This window comes from Euprymna scolopes, chromosome 27 (genome assembly GCF_053919585.1).
Source record: "Euprymna scolopes isolate OS-2025 chromosome 27, ASM5391958v1, whole genome shotgun sequence".
Classification (NCBI taxonomy): domain Eukaryota; kingdom Metazoa; phylum Mollusca; class Cephalopoda; order Sepiida; family Sepiolidae; genus Euprymna; species Euprymna scolopes.
Window position 1 is genome coordinate 59,950,787 of NC_136508.1, and position 6,963 is coordinate 59,957,749.

Genomic DNA, 6,963 nt, shown 5'->3' on the forward strand with positions numbered 1-6,963 from the left:
TGAAGAACAGATGGTATTTATTTGCTCCCCCACCGAGCAAATTAGGCACAAGGCCGATTTTTAATGTGAGGAGTGAAGGGAGGGGGAAGGGAAAAGAGGACCAGCTCCCGAGAGGTGGGAAATGGGAGCTGGTTAATGGTCAGGCATGTGGGGTTGCCCCCACATCTGGTCTTTGCTAGTCATAGCTAGTCATAGCTTGCAGTATCTGCCGGAACAAATGGTGTTTATTTGCTCCCCCACTGAGCAAATTAGGCACAAGGCCGTTTTTAATGTGAGGTAAAAACTAGCTCCCCTAAAAGTAGGCAAACAGGGGGCACTCTGGTTACCAAAAATAATAATTGTCCCAGTATAGAGGGTTTCCCCTCCATTGACTGGTACAAATTATCTTAAGTGCAGCATCTGCCGGAACAGATGGTGTTTATTTGCTCCCCCACCGAGCAAATTAGGCACAAGGCCAATTTTTAATGTGAGGAGTGAAGGGAGGGGGAAGGGAAAAAGGGGACCAGCTCCCGAAAGGTAGGAAATGGGAGCTGGTTAATGGTCAGGCATGTGGGGTTGCCCCCACATCTGGTCTTTGCTAGTCATAGCTTGCAGCATCTGCCGGAACAGATGGTATTTATTTGCTCCCCCACTGAGCAAATTAGGCACAAGGCCGTTTTTAATGTGAGGTAAAAACCAGCTCCCCTAAAAGGGGTCACTCTGGTTACCAAAAATAATAATTGTCCCAGTATAGAGGGTTTCCCCTCCATTGACTGGTACAAACTATCTTAAGTGCAGCATCTGCCGGAACAGATACTACACTTTGATCTTGGCACGAAGGCCAAGTATTACCCCACACTTAGAAATAGCGCACCCGAGTCGTCCACATTTGGGACGATCGCAAAGGTCAACCCAACCGTAGTGCAATGGAAGGGCCTCGCTCTGGGAGAACGGCTTGGATGATCACCGTTTACCCCTGTGCCAGGTAACCGTTAGTAATGGAAAGCAGAAAAATGGAAGACAATTCCATAGGCGTGCAGTTATAAGAAAGAAGCTGTGCTCATGAAATCTACGTTTAGGTCTAAGCACAGATAAAGAGTGGGGGAAATTAGGGATAGTGTTTCCTGCTAGACGGTTGTTTCTTGTGAGAGTTTGGCGAGTGGAGACCATAGAATCGAGCTCAGCCGAGCACTGGCCATGAAAATAACGATAAAGCAGAGAACAACTCATAACATCTCTTCTGTGAGAAAGAGGTTGCAGGGAAGAGAAAAGGACATCCCCCACAAGGCTACGAAGTCTATTTTGAACTCTATCAAGGCAGGATAAATCCTTTCTAGCAGCTCCTACCCAGATGTAGCAACAGTACTCCATCTTTGGACGTATTTGGCTCTTATATAGATAGAGAATTATATCAGCATAGAAGGATCCCACCATTTTTCTAGCTGCCTTGGCAACGGATTTAATGTATGTGTTCCATTTAAGATCATGAGTAAAGGTCAAGCCCAGAAGCTTGTCAAAACATGAGGCCTCTCCAAGACGAGAGCCATTCATTTCAATTGATTTCAGATGGGGATAAGAGCGTTGATGATGTAAAGATAAAACTTTGGTTTTAGATGCATGAAAAGTAACAGGCCACCTCTTTCCCCATTGTACCACTTGCTCAAGATCAGAGAAGAGAGAATCAGAGAGAACTTGGTGGTTTCCAGTCTTAGATGTGCTACCATAGATAGTTGTGTCGTCAGCATAGATGTCTATGAATGATGTAAGAATGTGATTTGGAAGATCATTAATATAAATCAAGAAGAGAGTTGGGCCCAGGATGGTACAATCTAATATTCAGTAGAGAATTGGTTTTGTAATAAGAAATACGAAATATGCATGACTTAAAATACCAAATTTAAGCGTATTTTACGACCCGGCAGAACCGGGCGCGCCCCGCTAGTATACCATAAAAAGACAAGTAAAACTAAAAATGCATTTATTAAGAATAAAAATTTATGTTTTTTTACAAAGATTCTCTAACTCATTTAGTATATTTTTCAGCCATTTTTATGAGCAATATTTTTAAGGAAATCATTTTTCTTTACTCTCTTCTCCATCTCGCTATAAACAGAAATAAATGTCCACATTAATTTAACATTAAGCCAATAATTCTTTTTTAGAGGATTGCCAATGAAACGAACATATTTAGAATTCGACGAAAAATAATGCATTGAATAAAAATGACAAAGTTTTTGATTATTTATTTGAAGTCAGATTCAAAATACATAAAAGCGAGTCATAAAATACACATCTTGTTTTTGTATTGTTTCTTATTTTTGTTATTGCTTAGTAATTTTTTTTTGTATTTCGTTGCCTTTCCTCTTTCCACAAGCATTTCCAACAAGTGATATGAGATTGCCGAGTTTTGATTTCTGATTAATATAGATATTTCTCCAAAATCGTGCAGTGAGATTCAATTGGTCCGGCTTTTGTTATATATGTCTTTCTTTTTTTATGTGTATGCATCAGATAAGACTTTGATTTAGTATTCAGCAGATTCCAGGATTTGATAAACAATGTCTTTCAACCGCAAAATTCAATAATAAAAAAATATATATAACAGAAATAATAAAAGAGTAATTTCTGTTTGTTTTAACGCTGCGTTTCTGCTGCATGTTTTTATTTTCATTTGGTAAAATAACGACTCCATTGGCGTCACGTGATGAAATCATTATCGCTACACGAAATGTACATTCGGAAGAGATAAAACAACGCGGTAACAAAAATCAAGAGATTTTACATAGGCATCAATCAGAAGTTTAGATTTCCCGCTTGATTTTCTTCGCCTGTTTTAAATGCGTCTTTCCCTCTCTGTGAGAAACGCTGTGCATTTATCAATCTGTCACATTTCATTTTGAAATATTCTTTCATTTGTCTGTCACTCTTAATATTTAAAAGATATCTGTGTCTGTCAACCGTGCTAATATTTAAAACAGCATTTTTGTGCTATGAAGCCACGTACCTGTTTCTCGATAAGAAACTAATCTGTCCAAACCTAGAACACGCCAAATCAGTCTGATCACCGCGATATATGCGTGGCATTAGAAGTATAGAAGCGATAGAGAGGAGGGCTACGAAATTGGTCCCAAATCTGCATGGTCTATCCTACGAGGAGCGTCTGAAACAACTAAATCTCCCAACTCTCGTGTTCCGTCCAATAAGAAGGGATGTCATCTAAGTCTTCAAATATCTGCACGGCGAATACAACGTAAACTGTTTCAAGATGTTTTCTTTGAAACAGCATTGTAGGAACGGTAGACATTCTTTGTGTTTGGACAAAGTTGGGTCTGTTCGAGCCCACTTCTCCCAACCTGTGGTGAATATGTGAAACCAGCTGACGGGAGTGTGGTGAATGTGTGAAACCAGTTACAGTCAGTCAATACTTTCAAAGCCAACTAGACAAACATTAGAGAAATCACCCACTTCGCTTTGATTACAAATCTAGAGACTATGTGTATTGATAGACTGTAACGACGGGTGTAATAGGCCTGTGTTTCTTTTCACCGTATTTATTATATTCTATTGTATTGCAGTGTATTGCGTTGTATTGTATTATGTAAAAAGCAATCAAACACAACGGATGCACTTTTGCCTTAGTATTGAGAAAAAATCAATACCATCACTAGAAGGAAAACAGCAGGAAGAAAGTTTTACAAGTTTGCAGTTCTGAGAAATAATCTACTGAAATTGCTACATTGACTTTAGTTTGGAAAAGACCAAGGAAAATGGTGAGCAGGAAGAGAATTTCATAACCATGCTTTAATTTGAAACTAGCGGCGATACCCGGCGTTGCCTGGGTGTTTGCAGGTGTGTGATGAGCACACAAAAAAAGTTGTAGTAAGCAGGTAGGCTCTAACCCGTAACACGAATGCGGAAAAGAAAATGGAGATGTGTCTAAGGATGTTGGTTGAGAGAAAAAAAAGGAAAATTTCAAGCGAAAAAAAATAAAATAAAATAAAATAAATTGATATTAGGCAGGCAGGCTTGAACCCGTACCGCGAAGGAGGAAAAGAAAGTGAACAAAAAAAATGACGCGTAAGCCGCTGCGCCCACTGAGAACCCGCATGTGACATGGGTTTAAATTAAGACTAGACAATCGAAAAAAGGCGATGACTTTTGAAAATATCGGTGAAAAAAGCGACCCCTTCCTGTAGAAAAGTACATAGTTGAGGATGAAGTAATTAATGTTTTTGGCCAATTTTTCGATATTTTCGTCCGAAGGGTCGCGTTTCAAAGTGATACCTATCTCGTGAAAATCCGTCGCCTCTTTTAGTTTATGCGAGACATACAAACATACATACATACATTTAAATAGACAGGTGAGATGCATATTATAGATGGCATTTATGTCAATTTGCTATACCCCTGTTTGAAATAGTACTTTCGTCTGTCTCTCAAGGTTAAATTGGAAATCTATCAGCATATTATAAAAGTGAGAATGTGTGTGAAGACACTTCTCAACCTATATACTCGACGAATGTTTGTTTTATAGACTTAAAATTTGGTATATAGGTGTTCAGATGTGTACAAAACTTTTCATTGATTAGCGTCTAGAAAAAAAGTGTTGCTAAGGGGTCAGAATTGAAAAATTCCTACTCGGGGGAAACCGTATTTTTTATCCTTTTGTCAACTGTTTCATGAGATTTGAAAACACTTTTTAAGACCATGGCAAGCTGGTCTAATGGTTATCGTACTCGACTCAGTATCTTTAGATTTTGGTTTCGATCTCAGCTCGAGTATTTTTTACTTACAAGAAGTGAACTGTTTAGAAAATAAAGAACATGCCTCAGTTTCTTTCCTATTTTTTTTTACTTCATTTTTTAGAACGAATTAAACGTTACGTTTAATACCAGGCAACGCCGGATACATCTTATTGTATATCTATAAAAGTGAGAATGTGTCTGTGAGGACAACTCTCAAATTATATACTCAAGGAATTTTTATATCTACAGGCTTGAAGTGTTGTTATATAGAGTTTTCAGACTAATAGAAATCGTTTTAATCGGTTTTCATCCGAAAAAAAAAAATGGCAGCTAAGGGACAAATAGAGAAATAGGTACTTGGGGGTTATAGAATTTTTATCTGTTTGTAAACTGTTTGAGGCATGCGTTAATCGCTCATAGTTTTCTTATATTAAGAATAAGTAGGTTTTGAAACACTTTTTAAAGACGTGGCAAGTTAGTCTAATAGTTATCGTAGTTGGCTAACTGTCTTTAGGCTTTGGCTTCGATCTTAGCTCAAGTATATAACGTTACTTTTAATACCGGGAAACGCGGGGTACATCTGCTAATAAATATATAAAGATTAATACATATGAGGAAATGAAAATAATTGGAAATATAGAAAATTAAAATAATGAGAATATAAAAAAAAATATTGCGCTCACTCATGCTTTCTCACGCTGTCGCTATTTTTCTCTTTATCATTCTCTCTCTCCCTCCTCTCTCTTTTCTCTCTCATTCTCATTCTCTTTACCTCTTTCTCCCTCCCTTTCACTTTTCTCTCTCCCTCCCTCTCTCTTTTCTCTTCCTATTTTCGCTCTTCCTTCCTCTATCTCTCTCTTTTCTCTATCTCTTCATCCCTCTCTCTCTTCTCTCTCCCTCCCTTTATTCTTTTCTCTCTCGCTTCCTCTCTCTTTTCCCTCTCTCTTCCTCCCTCTCTCTTTTCTCTCTCTCACCCCCTCTCTATTTTCTCTCTCCCTCGCTCTGTCTCTTCCAACCCCCTCCATCTCTCCTTTCTCTTTTCTCTCTTTCTCTCTTTCTCTCTCTGTCACACACACGCAAATACACATACACATATATATATATGATTTAATTGAATAAATTCTTTGTCATAAAAAACACTCGTCACTAAACGATTGTAATTTCTTGTGAGTTACAGAAAAAAAGATTCTGACACATCTATTTCTTTCCAGTAAAGGTCAACAGACATCATAAAAGGTCACTGTTATTGACAGGTGCTAGAAGATCACAGAAATGTCTATCTTGACCAAAAATGTGTTCTGTTAGTTTTAGGTTCTTTTAAAAAAATGTTTTCAGAACCTGTCATTCCAAAGAAAAAAGAGATTTCTTGCAAAGAACAGGGGAATTATGCCTTCTTGGTAATAAGACCCAACATACACTGTTTGTGGCTAGAATTTTAATCTAAATTATTCCACTCCATATATTTCGTATTTCATCGTAAATAATAATGAAAAACTTTTAAAACTATCTATCTTAACAATCTTAGCACAATAATGCGCGCTATGTTTCTTTTTCCCTCTATAATATAAATCTTACCTGTCTGTTTAAATGTTTGTTTGCATGTATGTATGTATGTATGTATGTATGTATGTATGTGTGTGTATGTGTGTGTGTTTGTATGTCTGCCTAAAACTTGCGACAGATGCGACAGATTTACACGAGACTTGTATCGTTTTGAAGCTGACCCTTCGGACGACAAATACCGAAATATTGGCTAAAACATTAATTCTTTCACTCTCAACTGGGCCCTTTTCTACAGGGAGGGGACACTTTTTCGCCGATATTTTCGAAAGTCCATTCTTTTCGGTTTACTAGCCTTAATTTAAACATACGTCGCTTCCGTTTTGGCGATGGGCGCAGCAGCAAAGACGTCACGTTTGTTTTGTTTTAGTTTTTTAATGTACTTTTCCTCCGCGGTACGGGTTCGAGCCTGCCTGCTTACTACAACTTATTTTTTGCTCAACAAGTTGGTCTATTATATAAATCTCACCTGTCTGTTTGAATGTATGTATGTTTGTATGTCTGCCTAAGACTTTTCTCAGCGGCATCAGATTGGGTCGAAACTAGTACCGTCTGAAAGGGCAACCTCATGGTTGAGTAATATGTGAAAATTAGAAAAAACGGTCAATTATGTCTTATAGAAATAGACGCTTGGAATGAGGGAGGATAGCGAAAAATCGTTCCTTAGTGACAATTTAGC

General features: G+C 38.0%; 1 non-coding gene across 1 annotated transcript; it reads right to left on the reverse strand.

The window, feature by feature from the left end:
* Positions 1-815: 815 nt before the first annotated feature.
* On the reverse strand, positions 816-972 carry LOC145249118 (U1 spliceosomal RNA). The gene has a single exon (XR_013863495.1). It is a non-coding gene; the product is annotated as a U1 spliceosomal RNA (small nuclear RNA).
* Between the last annotated feature and the right edge of the window lie 5,991 nt (positions 973-6,963).